Source organism: Dermacentor albipictus, chromosome 4 (assembly GCF_038994185.2).
Source record: "Dermacentor albipictus isolate Rhodes 1998 colony chromosome 4, USDA_Dalb.pri_finalv2, whole genome shotgun sequence".
In the NCBI taxonomy this organism is placed as follows: Eukaryota; Metazoa; Arthropoda; class Arachnida; order Ixodida; family Ixodidae; genus Dermacentor; species Dermacentor albipictus.
Window position 1 is genome coordinate 150,401,400 of NC_091824.1, and position 21,132 is coordinate 150,422,531.

Genomic DNA, 21,132 nt, shown 5'->3' on the forward strand with positions numbered 1-21,132 from the left:
CGCGTTCGAAGAAGTGACGGATAATGAGTTGCACCGCCCTTGCTGGCTTTCTAAGTAAACCTTTTGCAGGCTACGCTATCAAATGTTGGGGACTCAGGTGCAAGCGTACGAGTGGCCATTCCACGCAGATGAAGGAATATTTCGCGCTGCGGTTCATCGCCACTGGCCTGCACCTCCCAGAGGTCGGTCGGACGTGAAGCATTCATCGGAATGACCTAGATCTCTGCTGCCGACACCGTCCACAAAGTTGCTCTCGCAATTACTGTGTTGGCCGGTTGAAGGGCTGGGTCAGCTTTCCCGTGACCTCAGCTTCAAAGCCAATGCCAAGGAGATATTTGCATGGTGAGATCGAATTCTCAGTGCTATCGCCAGCGTGAATAGCTTGCAGATCGCCGTTCAGCAGTCAGAAGGGTTCAACCTAGGCTGGTTCAGCACTTCCATCGTTCGGCTGATAGAACTATACAGTCAGGACGGGAAGATATTGTGGAGATCTATTTGGCTGCCTTTTTTTCTCTGGTTCGGGAGTGCCGCACTTTGTTACTCAATTTTACGGCACAGCGCGCACCGTCAGCACCACACTTGTTCGATTTGACTTCGCGCAGGCAATGCAGGGCCCGTGTATCGTAATGTTCGATTTCAAGTTCCATTACTTTTATCACGCGACGCGCCGTGGGGCTCATCGCAGGGACAGCGGCAGCGCGGCGGCGAGCGAGTCATGTCCGAGTCGATGACGAAAGGCGAAAAAAGATGGGAAATTGATATAGTCGGCTAGTAAAGGTGTCCCTAAGAACCAGTTCACGATTTTGTCGCGCTCGCTACTTGAGAAGTGCCGGCAGTGCGTTCCTGTTGCATGCATCCTGCGAGCTCCTGGTAGCAGACGACATAGCGCTGCGCTCTGCCAACTCATTTACGCTTGCGATACCGCCTGTCGGCTGAGAATAAAAAAGAATGACATTAATAAATTACTTCTGCATTGCGTAAACGCCCGGCACCACACGTTTATACTTCAGAACTTGGCGTATAATATTAAATTTATATTTTACATTTATTTAGCAAGCGGAAACATTCTGCAATTCCTCGATTAGCTCGTCATATAATGACGTACACTTCAGAGGTGGCACCCTCTCATCTATTGGTTGCGTCCTCTTCTTCTTCCACCGCCGGCTTGGGAGTGGCACATCTAGTGACGTAAGCGGCGAAGCGAACGGTTCGTATTCCGAACCGTTATAAGATTCGGCCCCTGCATCGCTTTCTGCGCTGATAACTGGAAACGCCCATCAAGTCAAATGGCGGGGCACTTGAATATATAGCTAGCTCTAAAGGCAGGCCAAAAAAAAAAAATTTCGGGCCTTCGAAAATAAATGACGTCACTTCTGTTTTTAATGGATATGGCGTCATTTTTTTCTTCCGCCGGAACTGTTTCCTCCACATAAAGATGGCGCTAAGCACCATGAACCACCGATGAACCACCATGTTTTGAACGTATGGGCTCCTATTGAAGCTTCGCTACCAGGTATATTTTCCTTGGAAGGCCTTATCGTAATGAAGACAAATACGTGTGTGCAAAGCCTGTTTTCAATTGTTCAGAAGACAAAATTTTCAAGTTCTTGGTTTTTGAGCTGCTCGGCGTTATCTTTTGCGCGTTCTTCCAGCCCAAGCAACACATTCCAGTGTTATCACTCTTCGCAATCGCTCGTCGCGTCTTGGGCAAGCGTTAGTACCGAATAAAGGTATGTGTTGTGGCACAGAAAGCGTCACAAATCGTCTCACTAAGATTCAGTACACGCCAAACTGACTGTCACCATGGCCAGCTTGCTTTCTTCTTTCTTTTCTTTTTTTGCTAATTCCTTTACAACCCCACGAGGCAGGCGTGCCTCCGAAGTATCCAAAGAAGTTACGAAATTATTCGCATTTATTTTTTTGGGTCAGAGAATGCGTCACCAACTTGTCTCAGTAAGATTCAGTACATGCGAAACTAACTGCAGCACAAAGCCGAGCTGTTCTAGCCTAACTGCGCCAGAAGCCGGGCACGGTTACTGCTTGAAAAGTACACCAAAAATGTAACTAAATTAGTTACAATATAGTCCGGGGTCAGAAAAAGCGCCAAAGCTCGTCCCGGTAAGATTCAGTATACCCGAAACTGCGTCACACGGCCGAGGTGCTTTTCGTCACAAAGCAAAGTGCGGCGAGCGTGCCCAAAAACAGCCGCAATAAGTTTTAATAATGCTGGGTCTCTCAGAAAGCGTTGCAAACATCTCGCAGTACGAGTAAGTAACTCAAATTAACTAGTGCTGGACGGCGGAGCTATTTTTCGCCAACTGTGTCACTATATAGGTTTGATTTTGTGCAGCAAACATACATGTACTTGAAGTGCGTCGCAGACTTTCGAACAGAATTCCTCACCTTTCCGTAGTCCAGTAGTGCAGTGGTGCCGTGTCGAAATGCAGACGGGACCCAAGAAAACGCCGGGAGCCCAACAAATGCGCTACATCTAAATGGACGGGTCGCCGAGCAGGCAAGCTTCCCATGTGCAGCCGGCCTCGCTCGCTCCGGTGGCATGTCTGGCGAACGACGCATGCATATGGCGCGTCTGGCGTGCCGCTAGCTTGTTGCTGGTAACCAAAGGAAAATAAGCAGCAAAGTATAAGTTCATTTGTACGCAAAACTTCTTAGATCTAGCAGAAAAGAAGAAAAAAAGAATAAAACATTGTCTGTAAGTTCATTTCACATTCTTTTTTTACGATGCTCGCGTCCACTAACGGATGGGCTTGACACTAGGCGTGACGTGTTTCCTGTTACCAGTTTTCGCCGAGTATCCCCTCTTGTTCAATTTCTTTCTCTATGGCTAAGCTGCTGTGTTCAGGAGCGATAGGGGAGTAAATATGGTCGTTGGATGTTCAAGCATGGCTGCAAAGCTTTTCAAAAGACCGTGTAGAGCCGGCGTTTATCATCTGCATTGATTACCTACTTACCATAACATTCGGTAATTTCAATTGGGGAGTAAGCGTATATAAAGAAGTACGGGACCACCCGAGTTTTCTATGAGAACATGGCCGATCCCCCACGGTGGATATGTGCCATTTTTACAGAGAACCATGATCATCATCATTAGCATCAGCATGGAATGTGTGACGAAGACGACGGGCGGAGTTCAGGTACGTACGCAGTGCGCTGTTCTTCTACAGCACATTTTTTGCTTCCTTTAGAAAATGCGAATGCGCGAATGCTTTCCGATCGACTAGGATGAAATTTTACTATTGAGCTAATGTAATAAAGAACCACAGCCTCAGGCAATAAGGCTTCTGAAGTTGCCATGGCAACTTTAGAAGCCTTATTTAGCAGCATAAGGGCGGTTCAGATGCATGAGGTATGCTTGATATGAGCCCCCCTGATACGACTTGAGGTGCCTGTTGAAAGCCTGGTTATTATCATGCACTCTGACAGCATTTAATTCGGATACCGTCACAACGCATAAGCAAACAGAACACTCGTGCTCTTTCATCTGTTGAACCATGCTTTTTTCATTTCGTGTTCCGTTTTCAAGGCCGCTATGTGTCTTAAAATTGACAGTTCTCAAAATTGACACAACTGAGAGTATAATTGATTAACTGAATAAATGTTTCCTTAAGTGTATGGCGATTAGTCGATTAGTAAAATATAACCTCTCTTTATGTGCAGCCGCAAGTCCAGTAGTTGTGGCCGCAAACCGTCGGCTTCCAACGTGACTACACGGTGGCCAGCGGCTGTCGACGGCGCGAAATTTGCGTTCGGCTTTGCAGCAGGGTAAAGTATTTTCGTTGTGGAAACCGAAACGTTTATACAGAGAGTGGTATGGTGGAGGAGATTGTGCAGATCATGCCCGACCTGAAAAACACTTTCTGACGAAGGTTTCTTATTGGACAGCGGCATTTTTAACTGCATCCAAAGAAATGTCAGACAACGAGAAGCATACAGGACGCTCACGTTCTGCCCTGTGTTCCTCTCGTTCTAGTCTTACATCTATTTAGCGCTAGTTAAATAACTCCCGCAGAAACTCCTCTCGGAGTTGTCTCAGTTTGCGTAAGCATTGTTCCACTTGTTAGTCTCCACGCAGCCCGCTGTCATTATCGATGTTATGAAACTTGATCAAGAAAAAGAAATGGGCATGGGCAGGACACACAATGAGGAGGGAAGATAACCGGTGGTCATTAAGAGTTACGGAATGGATTCCAAGGGAAGGGAAGCGTAGCAGAGGGCGGCAGAAAGTTAGGTGGGCGGATGAGATTAAGACGTTTGCAGGGACAACATGGCCACAATTAGTACGTGACTGGGGTAGTTGGAGAAGTATGGGAGAGGCCTTTGCCCTGCAGTGGGCGCAACCAGGCTGATGCTGATGATGATGATGATGATGAAACTTGATGCGACCATCATAAACGACAGCGATGCGGCGGCACAAACCACTGTGAACGGTGAGGCAAAGCATACAGATGACACAAGCAAATTACTGGAGGCGGTGAAGCCAAGTGATCCGATGACCTTCCGATCATCATAAGGCGTTATCGCTATATCAGGCCTTATCCATCCACTCCGAACCATTATCAACCGTGATCAAGCATATTTCAGCGGCAGCTGCATATGGCGTGGCCGCGTCGGCTCTGTCTTAAAAGGGATCTGCGATGGGGACAGAGTGCGCCGAGTGCTGATAGCTTCCTACGCGCAGTGTTGTCGCCGCTCAGGTTGCGTTGGAGCTAGAGGCCGTGCGAAGGTCAATTCTCTCGCTGCTGCAGGCCCTGTATTGAAAGCAATCATCTCACGTGACGGACTGAAGGAGCGGCGGGTTTTCTCGTTAGGTATAAGCAGCTCGATCCTGGATCACGAACCAACAAGTGCCAAAGTTTTCTTCTAATAGTGCTGCGAACTGTGCTAGTTGCAAACAGGAGTACGCTGAATGGGACCGAAGAAAGAATATACGAAGGAAGTGATAATTTGGCAGATGAACCAATGTTTTTGCACTGATAAATCACGGCTTCCGTGCGTTAGTTACCTTAGTTGCCAGTTAAAATAACATGAAGGGAACAGGCACTGAAGCCAAAGAGAAACTAAAGGGGAAATTATCAGTTATTTTGATCTAAATGTAGGAAGCACTAAAGAAAACTGAAATGAAAGCAGACGGAAAAACATGCTATGGGGGAGGCAGACCCATGGCTTCCGCGTTGTCCGTGCTAGAGCGTGTACCGTGCGGTGCCTTAGGAAATAAATCCACATGGTTATTATCCAGCTCCAGGCCACTCTGTTAGGTATTTACATATGTACAGGATTGGCCCTGGAATTGTTAGTCAAGGCCGCTAGCAGCTAAGGCAGAAAATGAGGGATATCTTTGGACCCGCAGGCATCAGCTAGTACGTGAGCTTAGGAACAGGCAACCGTCCAAAAAAAAATTTACCAACGACTAAGATACTTCTTTATGCAAAATTAGAGCGCAGCTGTATATGTGTTTCGATTTCGCGATATACTGACTGGCACGGACAATGTGTCTCGTGCGGCACGTTGCAAGCAGAGCGAATTGTGGCGCGACTGCCTCGCTAATCGGGAGATCGCGAGAAGCAGCGCGTGGGTGACGCGCGGGTGCGATTCACAGCAGCCGCCGCAGACAGACCTCCCAGACGACGCGCGCTGCTCTCGCGCCAACTCGTAGCCATCGTCTTCGCAGTGCACCTCTTGCACGGCATTACGCTTTTCTTCTCACCAGTGGCGTAGCTAGGTCGTCTGGCACCCGGGGCCCATAGGTGTTCTGTCACCCCCCCCCCCCCCCTCGAAGTGTAGCCGGCGGAAAGAGGGGTGTCTTCAGACGTATATGACACCCCCCTCACTGGCCCCTTGCACCCGGGGCCCACGGCCTCCCCTGTTGCTACGCCACTGCTTCTCATGCTTTCGCCACACCCGCCTCCACTTTCCGCCTCATGCTTCCACTGCTCTCTTTGCTCCTGCCGCTTTTTTCATCCCTCGTCGCGCTCCGCGTCCGGTCTTTCATCTGCTGCGCTCGTTCGCTCGGTTACACGAACGCCATGCTCGCCGCAAGAACGGACGCCTAAGAGCTGAGTTCTAAAAATCGGCGTACAACTATAGATACTTCTTATGAGTTGCGAATGCGAAAGCATTGATGTCCAGTTGAACGCCGCTGATGATTTTATGAAATTCCTTCAATTTAACTACCCCAATGTGGCTGTTACTGCAGGTTTGATAAAGATAAAGATTATTATGTTCAAGATTTCATTTCTATGCTCATATACGTTATTTCACAGAAACACTTTCAAATAAGTCAATAGGCGTTATTTTCAGGCACCGAAACGTTGGTAAGAACTTGCCACTCCAAGAATTAACAGAATTAACACATCTGTGTATAATTTAGCTTGTGTTTAAAATACAGCGTCTTCTGTTTTTCTGCAAGTCGCTGGATTCAAGCAAGGCCACGCTCGAACGCTGCAGCAACTCAGCCCGTTTGTGCTGGTAATGAACCTGTACGCTAGCGGTCCGCGCATATTTTGCGAAAGCTTTTCTGTGCACGCTGTGATAAATGTTGTTGCCCGAAAAACCTTCACTGAAGTAGTAGTCGCGTGAACCGCAGTGAAAGGGGAGCTGTCTATTTCTCTATCAAATTTGCTATAAAGATGATGGTCGGCCACTTGCTTTCTTGCAAACTTTACTAAATATTTACTTTACTGATTTACTTTACTGCCCCTGTTTCTAAACTGGAAGCAAACGGTAAAGATATGGATGGATCAGAATTGGCTGACGCATTTTGTAATTGATATGATAACGACTGGAACTCCGGATGATGCGTGCGAATACGTAAGTGTTCACAACGCTCAATCATTGCACTTGCCTCCTGTCACCACCCACGAAGTCTTATCAATAATAAATATATAAAAAATAGCGCCAGTTATGATGTTGACGAAATTCAAGTATGTACAATCAAAGACGTGCCTGATGTTATTGCGCCGATTTTAGCAGATATCTTTACCATTTGTTTAACTACCTCTGTCTTTCCTTAAATTATGCAAATAGCAAAAGTGACCGTGCTTCACAAAAACGGTGACCAAAATAACTTTGGCAATAATAGACCGATGTCTAGCTTGCCCATGTGTTCAAAAGCCTTCGTAAAAATTCTGCACAATCGATTTTCAAGTCTCATTGATAAATATAATGTATTTACATCTAATCAATTTGGTTTTCGTAAAAATAAATCAGTTGAACTGGCGCTGCTGGAACAAAAAGTGTATATTCTTAGACTATTTGAAGATAAGGCACTCGTTCTTGTTATTTTTATTGATTTTTCAAGGGCCTCTGATTTAGTAAACCATAAAACATTGTTAAAAAAATTGCATTGCTATGGTATCCGTGGACAAGCCTTAGCGCTTATTGACTTAGTTATCAAACAGACAGCAGGTAGTTCAGATAAGCACTCTACTTCCGGAGTGAAACCTTTACTGTGTGGAGTGCCACAGGGAAGTATTCTAGGCACACTATTATTGAACATGTATCTTAATCAAATTGTATATATTAATTGCGAGGCCAAATACATAATGTATGCTGGTGATACCAGCATACTTTTTTCAGGGCATGGTATTTACGAGCTTATAAGAACTTGTAATCACACAATGAAAACGCTAGAGGGATGGTCAGCAGCAAATGATATCCGTATTAATGAAAATAGAACAAAAGCTGTTATTTTACGACCAAGAAATAAAACTATTCCACCTCATGAAGACATAGTGCTGAGTACTCACACTATTGAAATAGTTGACCATTTTAAATGTCTGGGCATATTTTTACCGCGAATATGTACTGGGATTACCACGTAAGACATGTCATGCAAAAATAAGCTCAGGTGACAGGCGTAATTTGTCAGCTCCAATACTTACAAAAGGAATCAAGCTTTTGCTCTATCAGTCGCTCTTTAGCTCTCGTTAAAATTATTGCCAACTAGTATGGGGTACAACGACAGTCACTAATCTTAGTCAAATATAATTGGTTCAGAAAAAATGTATTAGGCCTATTTCCAATGCGCACTTTGTGGCATCTACTAACGTTTTATTCTGCAGTTCAGGAATACTTAAAGTACACCAGACATATAATTATACGTTAAGCAGAAAATTCAAATTGGAAACTCGTAAGAACATAACAAATTTGCGCGTTTTGCCTAATTTAAGAATTAGGCACTTAAATTATCCCACGCGTCATGGTGTAAGCTGGTAAGTTGACACATTACGAATAAACTTCGGTAAAGAGCACTTGTCTTACACTCTTCCTCTCTTTTGAATCACTATGACCTTGACCATTTTGACTTCTTTGACTGTTCATATCAGGATATCCGCAAGTTATATACAGTGATGTATAGCTCTGAGATTTCTACTGCTTAACACTTGTTTTTATTACAAACCTTATCTCATTTATCAAATCCATAATCATATCGAATTCTTTCATCTGGTTGTACGTAATTGTTTGCAACAAGTTAATTTCTATACTGTTTTGTTTCTTGTATTTTCAGTGTATTTATTCCAGATATTTGCAATTTGATAGCATTTCAGATATCCATTTTTTCTAAGAAGCTGTTCTGTACTTATGCTTTTTGACGATTGTAACAACTGCTTTAATTTTTCTGCATTAATTTTACATTTTCATGGCTTAGTGTGTGCCCTATAGTACAATGGTGTCTGTTAAGTTGCAATTTTTTATTTATTTTACGGTAGTGCTATTACCGCTCCGAAAGTTACCTGTGACCTAGTCAAGCAGTCCTGACAAACAGCTTCTTATCACAGTCCTTCTTTCTGTATCTTTGACAGAATGAATAGAAACTTGATTGATTCATAAGACAGAAATGTTCGTGATGAATTTTCCCTTACGTGCTAATTTTGGCAAAGAGTTCACGGGAAAGTTTCTGTGCGACTATTGCACAATATTAAGGAGGATTTTAAAAGTTTGATTACTACTGTATCAGCCAGACTTGCAAAAACGTATGCACTCAATATTGCGCGCCACGCTAATGATATCAAGCGTAACAAGAAAACACTGCATTAATGATGCTACGAAACCCCGCCTTCGGTCTCAGATGGGTCAGGCAAAGCGGCCATAGATCAGCAAAAATAAATCGTGAGGCTAAGTTAAATGCGATATTTTCAGGAATCGTTGCACAAACTAGAGATTGGTACGGAGTTTGTACCACACCTGGGCAAATCATGCGGCAAATACGGTACGCTAATCTCGCCTTGCACTTTGATGCCTCGTTTGCAGGGAGACAGGCTGCCAAGTACACTGCTGAAACGCAGTCGAATTCGGGAAGCTTCTTCGGAATAGACAGTGGTATGTCCTCTGGGTGTTCATGCTTTTGTAGATTATGTAGAGAGTTGTGGTGCTTACGCGTTTCCCTTGTGTACTAACTGCAGTTGCCAGAAAGTTTTCTGAAGCGGGCAAATGCATCGAACAACGCTTTTAACTTACCAGTTCAGTAGAGGTAAAACAAAATAATGTAGCAGCCTACAATGTTTTTTTTTAAATGAAGTGCTTTAAAGCTTGTAATCCCACCGTTGTAAATAAATGTTCCTGCTCCACGTGGTGGCTGACAGCTAAGCAATCACGTCGGCATTTCTCTGTCAGCAGCGGTCGCAGGTTGCCATGTTTTATTGTCTGCGAACAATACGCGCCTTACATGCACCCAAAATGAAGCTAAAATACGTGCCCATGGTTTTTTTTTTTTTTTTGGTGCTGATGGAGTGTTACCACTAAGATCTATATGGCAACTTATACTTCGGAGTAAAATGACCGAAACTGGCCGCAGGTAGGGAACGATCCCACAAACTTAGCGAAGGTTGTGGGATCGTTCCCCACCTGCGGCAATTTGTTTTTTTTTTCATTCACTTTCATTTCCATTAATTTATCGTTTCTTTATTTTATTTATTAAGCACAAGTAATTTCCCCTATGTTGTCCTCGGTGTCAGTGTTTGTTGGAAAATAGCGATGAGGAACATAAGCCAACAACATTGAAAAACGCCATAATTTGAATGCAGGACTTGGAGCATCAATGAGTTTTGTGGCCGGAATCTTAAAGGGGTAGCATAAGGAAGGGCAATACTTAGCCTAGGGAGCCCAGAGTTGACAATTTCAGCAATGATTTGAACGCAGTGTCCAAGTGGCATTCCACGCTTCGAATCTTCTCACCAGTCTCAACCTCCTCAACGTAGTTGCCTACGCTGAAGGTCGAACTTACTGCGACGTACTTGTAATTAGCACGCCAGTGCTAGCAAATCAAATATGCAGTGAAGTTGCCGCACTCTTACCTTATAATGCGCACAACTTGCATCAAAATAGAGAGAGCAATGAAAGGAATTATCTACCCGCACGGCCGCAGCGGAATACAAGCAGGGCGGCCGACCTTAAGCTGCGTATGCCTAATTCCAAAAATATGGTGGAGAAAGATGTAGTATTTAACATTCAGAGTTTTCTGGCGGTGCCGAAAGGAAATACCTTATTTATTTGCCTAAGGGCGCCACTGTAACATAGCATAAGACTCTTCCAGTAAATGGCTGCCACCAGCAAGACTACACTGTCGTTACACAGCACATAACAGTATTTAGCTCATGACAGGCGCCCATAGAGCAACTGTTCTGTTTAAGGATCACTATGCATTGGCCATATCTTATTCTGCCCCCAAACCCATAGCGAATCGAGATATGTCGTTTTTCATGACGCACCTCACTTTCTATTTTTGCAGAGACGAGATGTTTCTCCTGTCCCTTTGTGCTATGTTCCGTGAGTATATTAAAATTTTGAGGCAGATGATTTTTAATGTGCCATAGCTGTTTAGCTGCAATTAGTTTTAGAATTAGGTAAAAAAAGAACATTTTAATGATTGAGCATTAAAATATTGTTCATTGCCACATTGCGGAGAATAGTCACTGTCACAATGAAAGCGCTAGTTACATATGTATGTCATGCACAGTCTTTTTAACCAGAACACGCAACATTTTGTGAAATCAGATTTATCCATGAGCCATCTTTAGCTATAAGCGGCAGCCCGCCTGAGGGCCGTTGGGATAGAAGTGGTGCATAACTAACGATGTGCTCACTTTGATCTCTACAGTACGGCATACTATAGCCTGTCACTTAACTAGAAAGGCCAGGCTTGCAGTGGAGCTTACTGTTGCTTCCTAATCCATAGCATTTAAGGAAAGTTTGTTTGTTTGTTTGTTTATGCTGGCAGTCCAAGGATGGACCATTACAGGAGTTGACAGAAATACAACAAAAAAAGATAAAAAATATCAGTACATGTAGAACAAAGAACAATACAATAGCAGTATCTGTAAAAAGTGACATGCAGTGATCAAAGACAAAACGCTGTAGTGGCTGCACGTCTACCGATAACCTACACGTGCGCTACTGCGACACGCCCCTTTGATAAGAGCTTATATACCGCGGCGCCGAGCGTAGCCGGCGCACTTCTTGCCAGCTTATCACAGTCGGCGGCCCAGCTGTGCTGGTGCTCGCCAGTCACCTTGTCAATGGAATAAAGCAATTCCCTTTGCGTACTGTCCCTGCAACCACCTGGTTCCTGCCTGCCTGGAAGAACACCACATAATGGCGACGAGGATCAACGCATCGACAGCGGGACCCTGCAGCTAAGTTGACAGTCTCTTCTTCGGAACCGACAATACTGCGAAATGGCCTCGCAGCTGGGAAAGATGGAACCTTTTGACGACTCGACCAGTGACTGGACGTCGTACGACGAGCGACTCTCATCGTATCTGAGGGCAAACAAGGTTCCAGCCGACCTTCAAGTCGACGTTTTCGTGAGTCTCATCGGTCCGGAAACCTGCTAACTGTTAAAGTCTTTGACTGCTCCCGATACGCCTACATCGAAGTCGTTAAGCGAGTTGAGGGCAGTTTTGAGCAAACACCTGTCGCCAAAGCCATCCGTTATTGCCGAGAGAGCCAAGTTTTATCGCGCCGTGCAGGGCGAAACGCAGACGATAGCTCAGTTTGTAGAAGAGATACGCAGGCTAGCTCAAACCTGCGATTTCGGTTCTTTTCTCGACGATGCGCTTCGCGACAGGTTTGTGTGTGGCATGCGGCGAATAGATATCCAGAGACAGCTGTTCGTCGAGGACAAGCACTTTCCAGAAGGCAGTTGACCGTGCTCTGGAGTCCGAGGCCGCAATGAACAATGTAGTGACAGCCCATGATTTATCAGATAGCGGTGGCCTAGTTCACCGAATGCAGAGCGGAAAGCAGAAGAATAAGTACGCAAGTAAACGTGCCAAATCCCAGCAGTGTTATCGCTGTGGTTCTTTTAAGCACGATGCGCAAGCGTGTCCGCACGTACGAGCTACTTGCTTCGAATGCAACCGGCAGGGGCACATACGCAGAATGTGCAGAGCAAGAGCGGAACCAAAAAACCAGAAGCAGTGTATGCGCACGCTTGAGTGCAAGACGCAGCACGACTTCACTAAGCTCAACAGTGTCGACGTGTCACGAACGGCACCCATAATGGTAGGCGTAAATGTAGAAGGAACTACCGTAAACATGGAGCTCGACACTGGAGCAGCAGTATCGGTCATGTCGCACCATCAGGCTAAAGTGTATTTTCCTGGTGTTCATTTGCAACCAACAAATATGCAACTGAAGACGTACACAGGGGAAACCGTAAAGCCTATAGGAGTAATGGATGTGCTGGTCCGCCACAATAACCAAGAGGCACGATTGCCGCTTTACATTGCTCCGCAAGGCGGCATACCGTTCTTAGGTCGCAATTGGCTACAGCATATCAGGCTAGACTGGGGTGTTATTCGGGGTCTTTGCAAGGTGTCCACTGCGTCAGGCAGTCCACCTGCAGGACTAGAAACGCTGCTGCGGAAAAACGAAGACCTGTTTAAGGATGAGTTAGGGACCATACAAGGAGAGCACGCAAGCCTCAAGTTTAAGGATGACCAAGTGCCTCGTTTTCTAAAAGCACGGAGTGTGCCTTTCGCTCTTGTGAAAGGGGTAGAGGCTGAATTGGAAAAGCTCGAGAAGTTGAGAATCATTTCTCGTGTCGCCAGTAGCAAGTATGCTATGCCAATTGTTCCCGTAGTAAAGAGCGACGGGTCGATTAGAATCTGTGGAGATTACAAACTCACGCTGAACCCAATCCTAGGTGTAGAAACGTACCCGCTTCCAAAGCTGGATGAGCTTTTGGCAGCATTAGCTGGCGGTCAGAAATTCTCCAAAATTGATTTAAGTCGGGCTTATCAGCAAGTCGAGATGGACGAGGAATCCAAAGCCTACCTGACCTTGAACACGTCCAAGGGCTTATATGTTGTTAACCGTTTGCCTTTTGGCATCGCCTCAGCGCCGGCGATCTTTCAGAAGATCATGGATAATATCCTGAAGGGCCTTGACGGAGTTACTTGTTACATCGATGACATCATGGTTACCGGAAAGACTGAACAGGAGCATTTAAAGAATTTCGAGGCGGTATTGAGCCGGTTATCAGACAGAGGCATCCGGGTAAAGAAAGAAAAATGCGAGTTTTTCAAAGACAAGTTGCAGTACCTGGGACATGTCATTAGCACGCACGGAATTGAACCAGCAACTGACAAGCTAGAAGCCATCGCAAAGGCTCCGCTTCCCACGGACAAGCAGCAATTGCATTCACTGTTGGGCTTGATAAACTACCATGGCAAGTTTGTTCCTAAACTGTCAAACGTCGTTTTACCCCTAAACAGATTGCTGCTACTCGATGTTCCCTGGGCCTGGAGTGACGAGTGCGAAGCAGCCTTCTCGCATATCCAGCAGCTGCTGTCGCAGCCACCGGTTCTCGCTGACTACGACCCCAGTGCGCCCCTGCAACTGTCGTGTGATGCATCGGCATACGGTATAGGAGCTGTCATCTCTCATGTGGAGCCAAATGGTCAGTGCCATCCGGTTGCGTACGCATCACGTACCTTATCTTCAGCGGAGGTCAACTATAGTCAACTGGAAAAAGAGGCGCTCGCTCTAGTTTTCGGCGTCAAACGTTTCCACTACTATCTTTTCGGGCGTTCATTTGTTCTCGTTACTGACCAGAAACCCTTGCAGACAATTTTCGGTCCCAAGACGGGAATACCAACTGTTGCTGCAGCTAGACTGCAACGCTGGGCTTTAGTTCTGTCTGCTTACAATTTTACTTTGAAGTATAAGCCATCGAGTCAAAACGCCGAAGCAGATTACTTATCTCGATTGTCTCTGCCAAGTGAAAGTGAAGAATGCTCGGATGACCAGTTTTATCTCCTACGCATGCAGTCCTTGTCACTAAGCGAATGTTCACAAGTTTATACGACCGATAAAACTACTGTCCTTACTTCGTACAGCTATCTACTAATTTGCTATCGCAATCAGTGCTTCGCATTTCCGGCGGAACTATGAATATTCTTTTACGTGTTCTTAATCTTTGGGCCGTCAGTCATTTCTGGTAACATCTTTCGCTCATCTTTAACTGCCCATGGACCTTCGCGTAATAGGGCATATCATTTTTTTCGTATTAAGTAGAATTTGCACTTACAAATGAAAAAGCAACGTATCAGTATGGTGACAACACCTTATTTTAGATCAATTTGCTTTCCGTAGTTTCGTTTTTATTTGCAGCCCGTCGCGGCTGCCTCACGTGCATGCTGACGTGAGCTAACACCACAGGCGCGCAGGGAAGCATAGACGCAACACGCGGAGTGCTAAATTTTGGCGAGCGTACTTGCGTTGCTTCCACCGCATTGCACCTAATGCATGAAACGGCGTGTAAGTAATGCACTGTCTAGTCGCCGTATTCAGAAATTGGCGTTAAGTTGAAGCTCGTGCTTGACTTTGTCAAAATAACGCCATAAAGCAATGATCGTATGGGGTACTTCCACGCCAGGTATCATCTAAGTCAAGTCAATCATTGGTTCACTATACGCAAAACTTATTCTCGCACAAATTGCTTTGAAATTCAGCTGCAGCAAGCGGGAATCTAGTCCGCGGCTGTTGTGCTCAGCGTTCACAATTTCTCTTGCCGCTTACTTTGCAGTTGGAGCGTGGCTGCTTGTGGAGGCACAGAAGTGGTTTCTGGACTTCGTGGGATTCGGACCGATGGGAGTGAAACCGCACAGTCTTGCAGCCGCGTGGCACGCTGCAAATAATGGTCGGATCAGGAAGAACAGCCAATTCGCCAGAATGCAACGTCTGGGAATGAGGGGGCTGCCTACCGCGTCGAAGATAATCCTAGCTTCCGGGGGAGCATTCATTGGATTCAGACTTGTACAATAAGTGTCGGACAGGCTCCGTCGAAATCAGCTGCACGTGGAGCGCTGTGCGCAATAAAATTCCAGTAGATGCCACGCTGGATTGACTATAGAGACAGCGGAGAGGCGAAATACATATCCAAAGCCAATGACATAGCCTGCCAGACCTAGTTTATAATCGCGTTATTTACTCATGTCTGTATGCGTTAAGATTTATATGTCGGAGGAAAAGTCGCAGGCTAAGTACTGGTCCTCAAAGCAGCGAGTAGATGATAAGTAGATAAGATGAGGCAAGGAATGTCGGGCTACTGTCGTCATCTAACTGTATTAATCGAAATCGACCATGACAGAGAGAGAATAAACTTTTTTTTTTTGCGTGAATGCAGCTTTGGAGAGGCGTCCTCATTCCAGAATGCCTTGAGTTCGGGCCACGTCCTGGGCCCTCGCGGCTGACTTGTGGTGCATTTCGGAGAAAATCTTCGACTACGCTGACGAAGGAAGCCTAGCTATGCTTCATTGGGCACAGTTTCGCTCATTAAAGAAAAAGGGGATGGGGGAGACAAATATGCCACTTAAGACAACACCGGCTATCATTTCAATTAGGGCCTACAGATTTTCTTTAACTGCTCGTCCGTGGTGAACGGCAGTTGTTACTGTTTGAATTTGCATTTCATTAGTATGCTCGAAACCCATGCCCTTAATTACATTTAGTGCGTTGTAAAACGACCAATATATTGAAATGACCCCCCCCCCCCCGATATTTCAGGACGCTTTTGTATGAGGTTCTCCTAATAGCGCTCGATTACTTAGTAACTTGACATACACTGACTGACCACGGAGAGAAGGATGACGGCGACTACAGCGCGGCGTCTCGATACACTGCGGAGCTATTCGTATTTTGGCCTCTCAACGCACTTTCGTCTATGTGGCTTTGGTCCCTTGACGCTCCCACAACAAATAGTTAGCGTGCGGTGCGTGTCGGGCATTTCGCAGGGTCTTCATACATCCGCCATGGTTCCTTAGTGGCTGTGGTGTTCAGCTACTAAGCTCGAGGTCGCGGCATCGAATCCCGGCCACGGCGGTCGCATTTCGATGGGGGCAAAATGCGAAAACACCAGTGAACTTAGATTTGGGTGCACGTTAAAGAACCCCACGTGTTCCAAATTTTCGGACTCTCCAACTAGGGCGTGCCTCATAATGAGATCGTGATTTTGGCACGTGTAACCGTTAAGGTTCTTTTTTTTTAACGAATTCAAAGGCCGTGTCGCACGGGCAGATTATGGAACGTGTAAAAGGACACCCGAGTCTGAATTTTCCAGAAAGAGACGAGTTTCATTCAAATTCGGCTGCATGGCTCTTGGTGAATGTAATGGTGCTACGTACACTTGTGGATATGCAGAAAAATATGACCGTTGGAAAGGTCAGAAATTTAAAAATAATTTTGCAAGGCGTAATTTAATATTGCCAACGACATAATAAACATAGACGATGAGCAAACGAGAACAAGGTGAAAGCAGGAGCCAACGTTTCGACAAGTGGAGTTGTCTTCTTCAAAGCGACATACGCTTTCCTCGCCACAGTATATATAGGAAGAGGGGTTCTTCTAAAGGGGAGAAGGCGTAAGGCGGGTGGGTGGGGCAACGAGCGAACGTGTGTTAGCGTGTCGAATTGAGAATAAAGGAGTGAATCAATATAGGTGTTCCCCAACACAAATGTGCAACGAAATATGTTAATGTATAATATAGTGTAGTAAAGTTAAATATGTGTGCGATTCTTGTCCCACTCATGAAATCAATGAATTGATGGAATGCAAGGTGTACTAATTCCGTTATGAAGCTGCACTCATAATAATAATATTTGGGGTTTTACGTGCCAAAACCACTTTCTGATTATGAGGCACGGGTTCTTTAACGTGCACCTAAATCTAAGCACACGGGTGTTTTCGCATTTTGCCCCCATCGAAAATGCGGCCGCCGTTGCCGGTATTCGATCCCGCGACATCGTGCTCAGCAGCCCAACACCATAGCCACTGAGCAACCACGGCGGGTTGCACTCAGTAGAATGCTATAACTTGGGATTGCAGTAGTTGGTTGGTTTTTCCCCATATGTCGGCGAAACCCACTCTGTTGGATCGGCGAAGAATTCTGATGTTCTTGTGGTCAATAATACAAAGTTTATGTTAGTAAACGTAGGTTGAAAAAGAATTGTCACTCCACATATAAAGCTAAGCGTTGCCGAATATAAATAGAACGTCTATTTTACTCGTAAAGACTATTGCAACAGTAAAGCAAATAAATAAAATCTACAAAAAAAAGACCAGGACCCGTATTCCCAGGAAAGTTCTTGCGCTAGAACTGTCCGCAAAATAATATTCTAGCCAATCCCGATGCTGGTCATACTGTTAGCGGACGAAATTGGCCAATGGCGAAGAGCGGTTACGAGCAAAAACTTTTCTGAATTCGGCCTCTGATATTTAGTTCTTTCTGTAGTCTGTAAAGCAGAAAAGGCCCGATTGCTCCGTTTTCATCCTATATCATAGTTATCATTTATCATTTTCGCAACTGCTTGAGACAAGCCTCTAACTGACATATTTGTTGTCTGATTTTGGGCCCCATGATAAATAACGCTTCGCAACGCGTGGTGAAAGGTAACTTAGCACTGTTCGCCAACAATGCTGCATAGAGAAAAGTCTTATTTTTTATTTTTTATTAAGAATTGAGGCCACAACCACCAAGAGAAGTAGTCTCACTTAGTGCATCGACACCACGGAGGGAAGACAAAAACTGCCGGATTGACTGTTGGCTACAGCCATCGTAATACTCCCTAGCTGCCTATGATTATCTTTACGAAACAAAAATATTGTCTTGTGACTGCCTACCCTACCTTAACCACTTCTTATGGATCACAATCTTATATAATTAGCGTTCCACGACAACGAATTTTAAAACTTGCGTTCAATATTTAGCCGGTTCCTTTTACCACATTTTGTGTTTGCCTTCTCTTAGTTGTCTGTGGCATGTGTGCGCATTTCAATATTTTTGCAAGGCTGAATACTCTGATTATAAGTTGCTTTGTTTTACTGATGACTGATTTCGCTTGTATTGTAGTTCATCGTTTTGTTCTCGTAATACTAGCCGCTTTGTGCCCTATCCTCGACAGTTAGTATGCGCTATTTTGGAAGAAACTATCGTCATCCAGATCATAATCATCATCATCAACAGCTTCAACATTAACGTCATTAACACCAAGGGATCTTTAAGTGCGGCGGTGAAGTGGCGGCCAACGCGTCAACTGCCTTGACATTGGTGCCTTAGCTAGTGAGTCCCATCCCTTATATGTCGCAAGGCCTTGTTATTGCGAAGCAGCCATTTGCGATTTCTGTCGTGCAGCATGAAAGCACTGAGCATAAAATTTAAGTTGACATGAAGGTTGCGTTTGACTTTGCAGAACCACCATGACTGCTCTCCGGGTTATTCTCTACATGACCAGTAAGCAGATGAAATTTGTGAAAGCTTTTAATTAGCAGATGTGAAAGGGCCTACAGCAAAATAATTACGAGGTGAAATGAAAACGAAAACATAATATGATTTTAAATAGGTGCGAGTAAAAGAACAGATGAGAGCAAGACAAGAAAACATATTGGCAAGTCCTCTTCTTTCAATCTACCTCGAAGCGCGTGATTTGAATGCGAACGACTTAGGGAGTCTTGATATGCGGACATCCAAAGCTCAACACTCAACTCTCTACTTCACTTTGTTTGCAACAATGCGTAAATATTTTTTGTGTTGGATATGGCACTTGTTTTGGCAAAATTAGCTCATTGTTGGAGCTGACTATTATAGAGTCACGTGATCATTATTGATAATGAATAAAGCGTAAGCGCAAGAACTTTCATCTTCACTTAACCAACAGGACGCCTCAACGAAATTACCCGCTTGCTTACGCGTTCGTGACCATATCTTATCGTGATAAACTACATCATATATCGAATTCTCGCTTATTTATTCTTGTTTGGGTATGCTGCCTCTGACAAATAAGTAGCGTTAGGTATTTGAAAACAAAAGAAAATGATTGCAAGTGATCGTTTTAAGAAAACTTCCAGTGTCTTTAACTTTTAATACTTTCCGCTACTCATGAACTTCTATTGGCCGCTCCCACGGCTATCTTTGCGCTTGTTATGCTTATTCAAGGTAGGCGCTCGTCTGTGCGTGCAGCAGCATGTTAAGCTTTTATTCGCTATAGTGCTTATGATCTTGACCCCGTACAATAATCCTTATCTATTTCGTGTGAGCGTCATTCATTTATCAACGTGCTCTCATTATACTTTCCTGTCAGAAACGGCATAGTATGTCACGCTGAGTCGCGCACGCCCTACTTAATCTGAAAGCATGCACCTGGAACATCCAGGTACTTTAAGGTCTTGAATGCTTGCGCGTGTTGTCGTGGCATAAAGTTCCTGACAGGAAACTAGCGCGCACAGGGTGCTAATAAAAGAAGTGCGCCAGAGATTTGTGGCAATTGTTGCTGTGGGACAAAATGAGCTTCAAACGGCACAAAGATATAGTGCGAAATGGTCTAGCGTCTCAATGTAGGATCTACTTTTCGGAACTCCTCCTTGATCGAATACGTTTGCGCGTCTTCCCTCACGGCCCGTGTTGTTTAGTGATGACGGTCTATTTGCCCTACGCGCGGCCGCATGCGGTAGTGCTCAAGGGTGCGACTTATTGCATTAAAACACGCACCTCGTGGCACGCAATCTCTCATTGCGCAACTTATCTTGTGCGGCCGTGCTACTCTTCCTAATTTAGATCATCATTTTAGCCCGTACTCATAGCGTGGACAGTAGGTTCGGCATTTTTCATTTGCATGCAACATATATTGTTTATATGGATACAGCGGACGCCTATGCAAAGTACTTCAATGTTTTAGGTGCAATGTGAAGGTCCCGAGCTAAGGCTTACACGTTCATCGCCGCCACCTTTTACTTGTGGCTCGCAGTTGGAGTTTGGCTGGGCCTGCGCACACCACGATTCCTGCTCTATGTGGCAGGATTTCGGAAGGAGGGAGTAAAGTCTGGAAGTTGCGCCGCAAAATGGCAGTCAACTATCCGTGGCAAGATCCAAAAGAGCCACCTGTTCGCCGAGTTCCAGCGATGGGGCGTGGCGGGCCCCCCGGCTCTAATTTCATACTACTGCGCCATAACAGCACTCCACTGGAGCCTGCACTTTGCACTATAGCTAATCGATAACATGCATGCCAAATGCGTCATTGGACTGGAGAACCGCTAGCAGCTGTAATACCTGTTTGGAACGGTTTCTCGTTCAATTCCACTAAAATTTGTGTCTGGCTTTCAGAGGTTGCTAAAAGGTAAATGATTTGGACTGCGAGTCCCATCAAGGGAAGAACGGACGATGAAAATGGGTAGCGCACTCCTTTGTCAAACAATAATTCAATCACTGAGTAAATCACGCCATTTCATTATCAGCGCAAATTGACGCCATGAGGGCAAAAAAGCCTACTTACCAAATATAAAAAAAAGAAACGTTACGATGAAGCAGATAAGGAGTTCCCTAAAGAACAACATTATAATGGTAAAATGTCGCTCAGCAATGCAGTGATATAAGAGGAGGGTGGCTATATCCACGAAGCTACCACGGCAGATCTCATGTTTCTTACGCCTATTTGTTTTTCAGGACTTAGAACTACACTGAACCCATCAGCTGCAAGTTGCTACCGAAAAAAAAAAACCAGCTTATTCCAATCCTCAAATCCCAGGTGCAGACACGCACTGATTCCAAAGAGATGTTTATCCAGGACGGGAAGTTATACTATCATAATCGACAAGTTCAATGGCAATCACCGATTCAAA

The 21,132-nt window shown here is 45.0% G+C and overlaps 2 long non-coding RNA genes across 2 annotated transcripts; both read left to right on the plus strand.

The window, feature by feature from the left end:
* Positions 1-3,097: 3,097 nt before the first annotated feature.
* LOC135909769 (uncharacterized) lies at positions 3,098-15,359 on the plus strand. The gene is made up of 5 exons (XR_010566788.2): positions 3,098-3,155; positions 3,679-3,783; positions 9,271-9,339; positions 10,748-10,785; positions 15,050-15,359. It is a non-coding gene; the product is annotated as an uncharacterized lncRNA (long non-coding RNA).
* A 3,121-nt stretch (positions 15,360-18,480) lies between these two features.
* Positions 18,481-20,616, plus strand: LOC135909770 (uncharacterized). Its single transcript, XR_010566789.1, has 3 exons — positions 18,481-18,580; positions 18,711-18,751; positions 20,262-20,616. It is a non-coding gene; the product is annotated as an uncharacterized lncRNA (long non-coding RNA).
* The last annotated feature ends 516 nt before the right edge of the window (positions 20,617-21,132 follow it).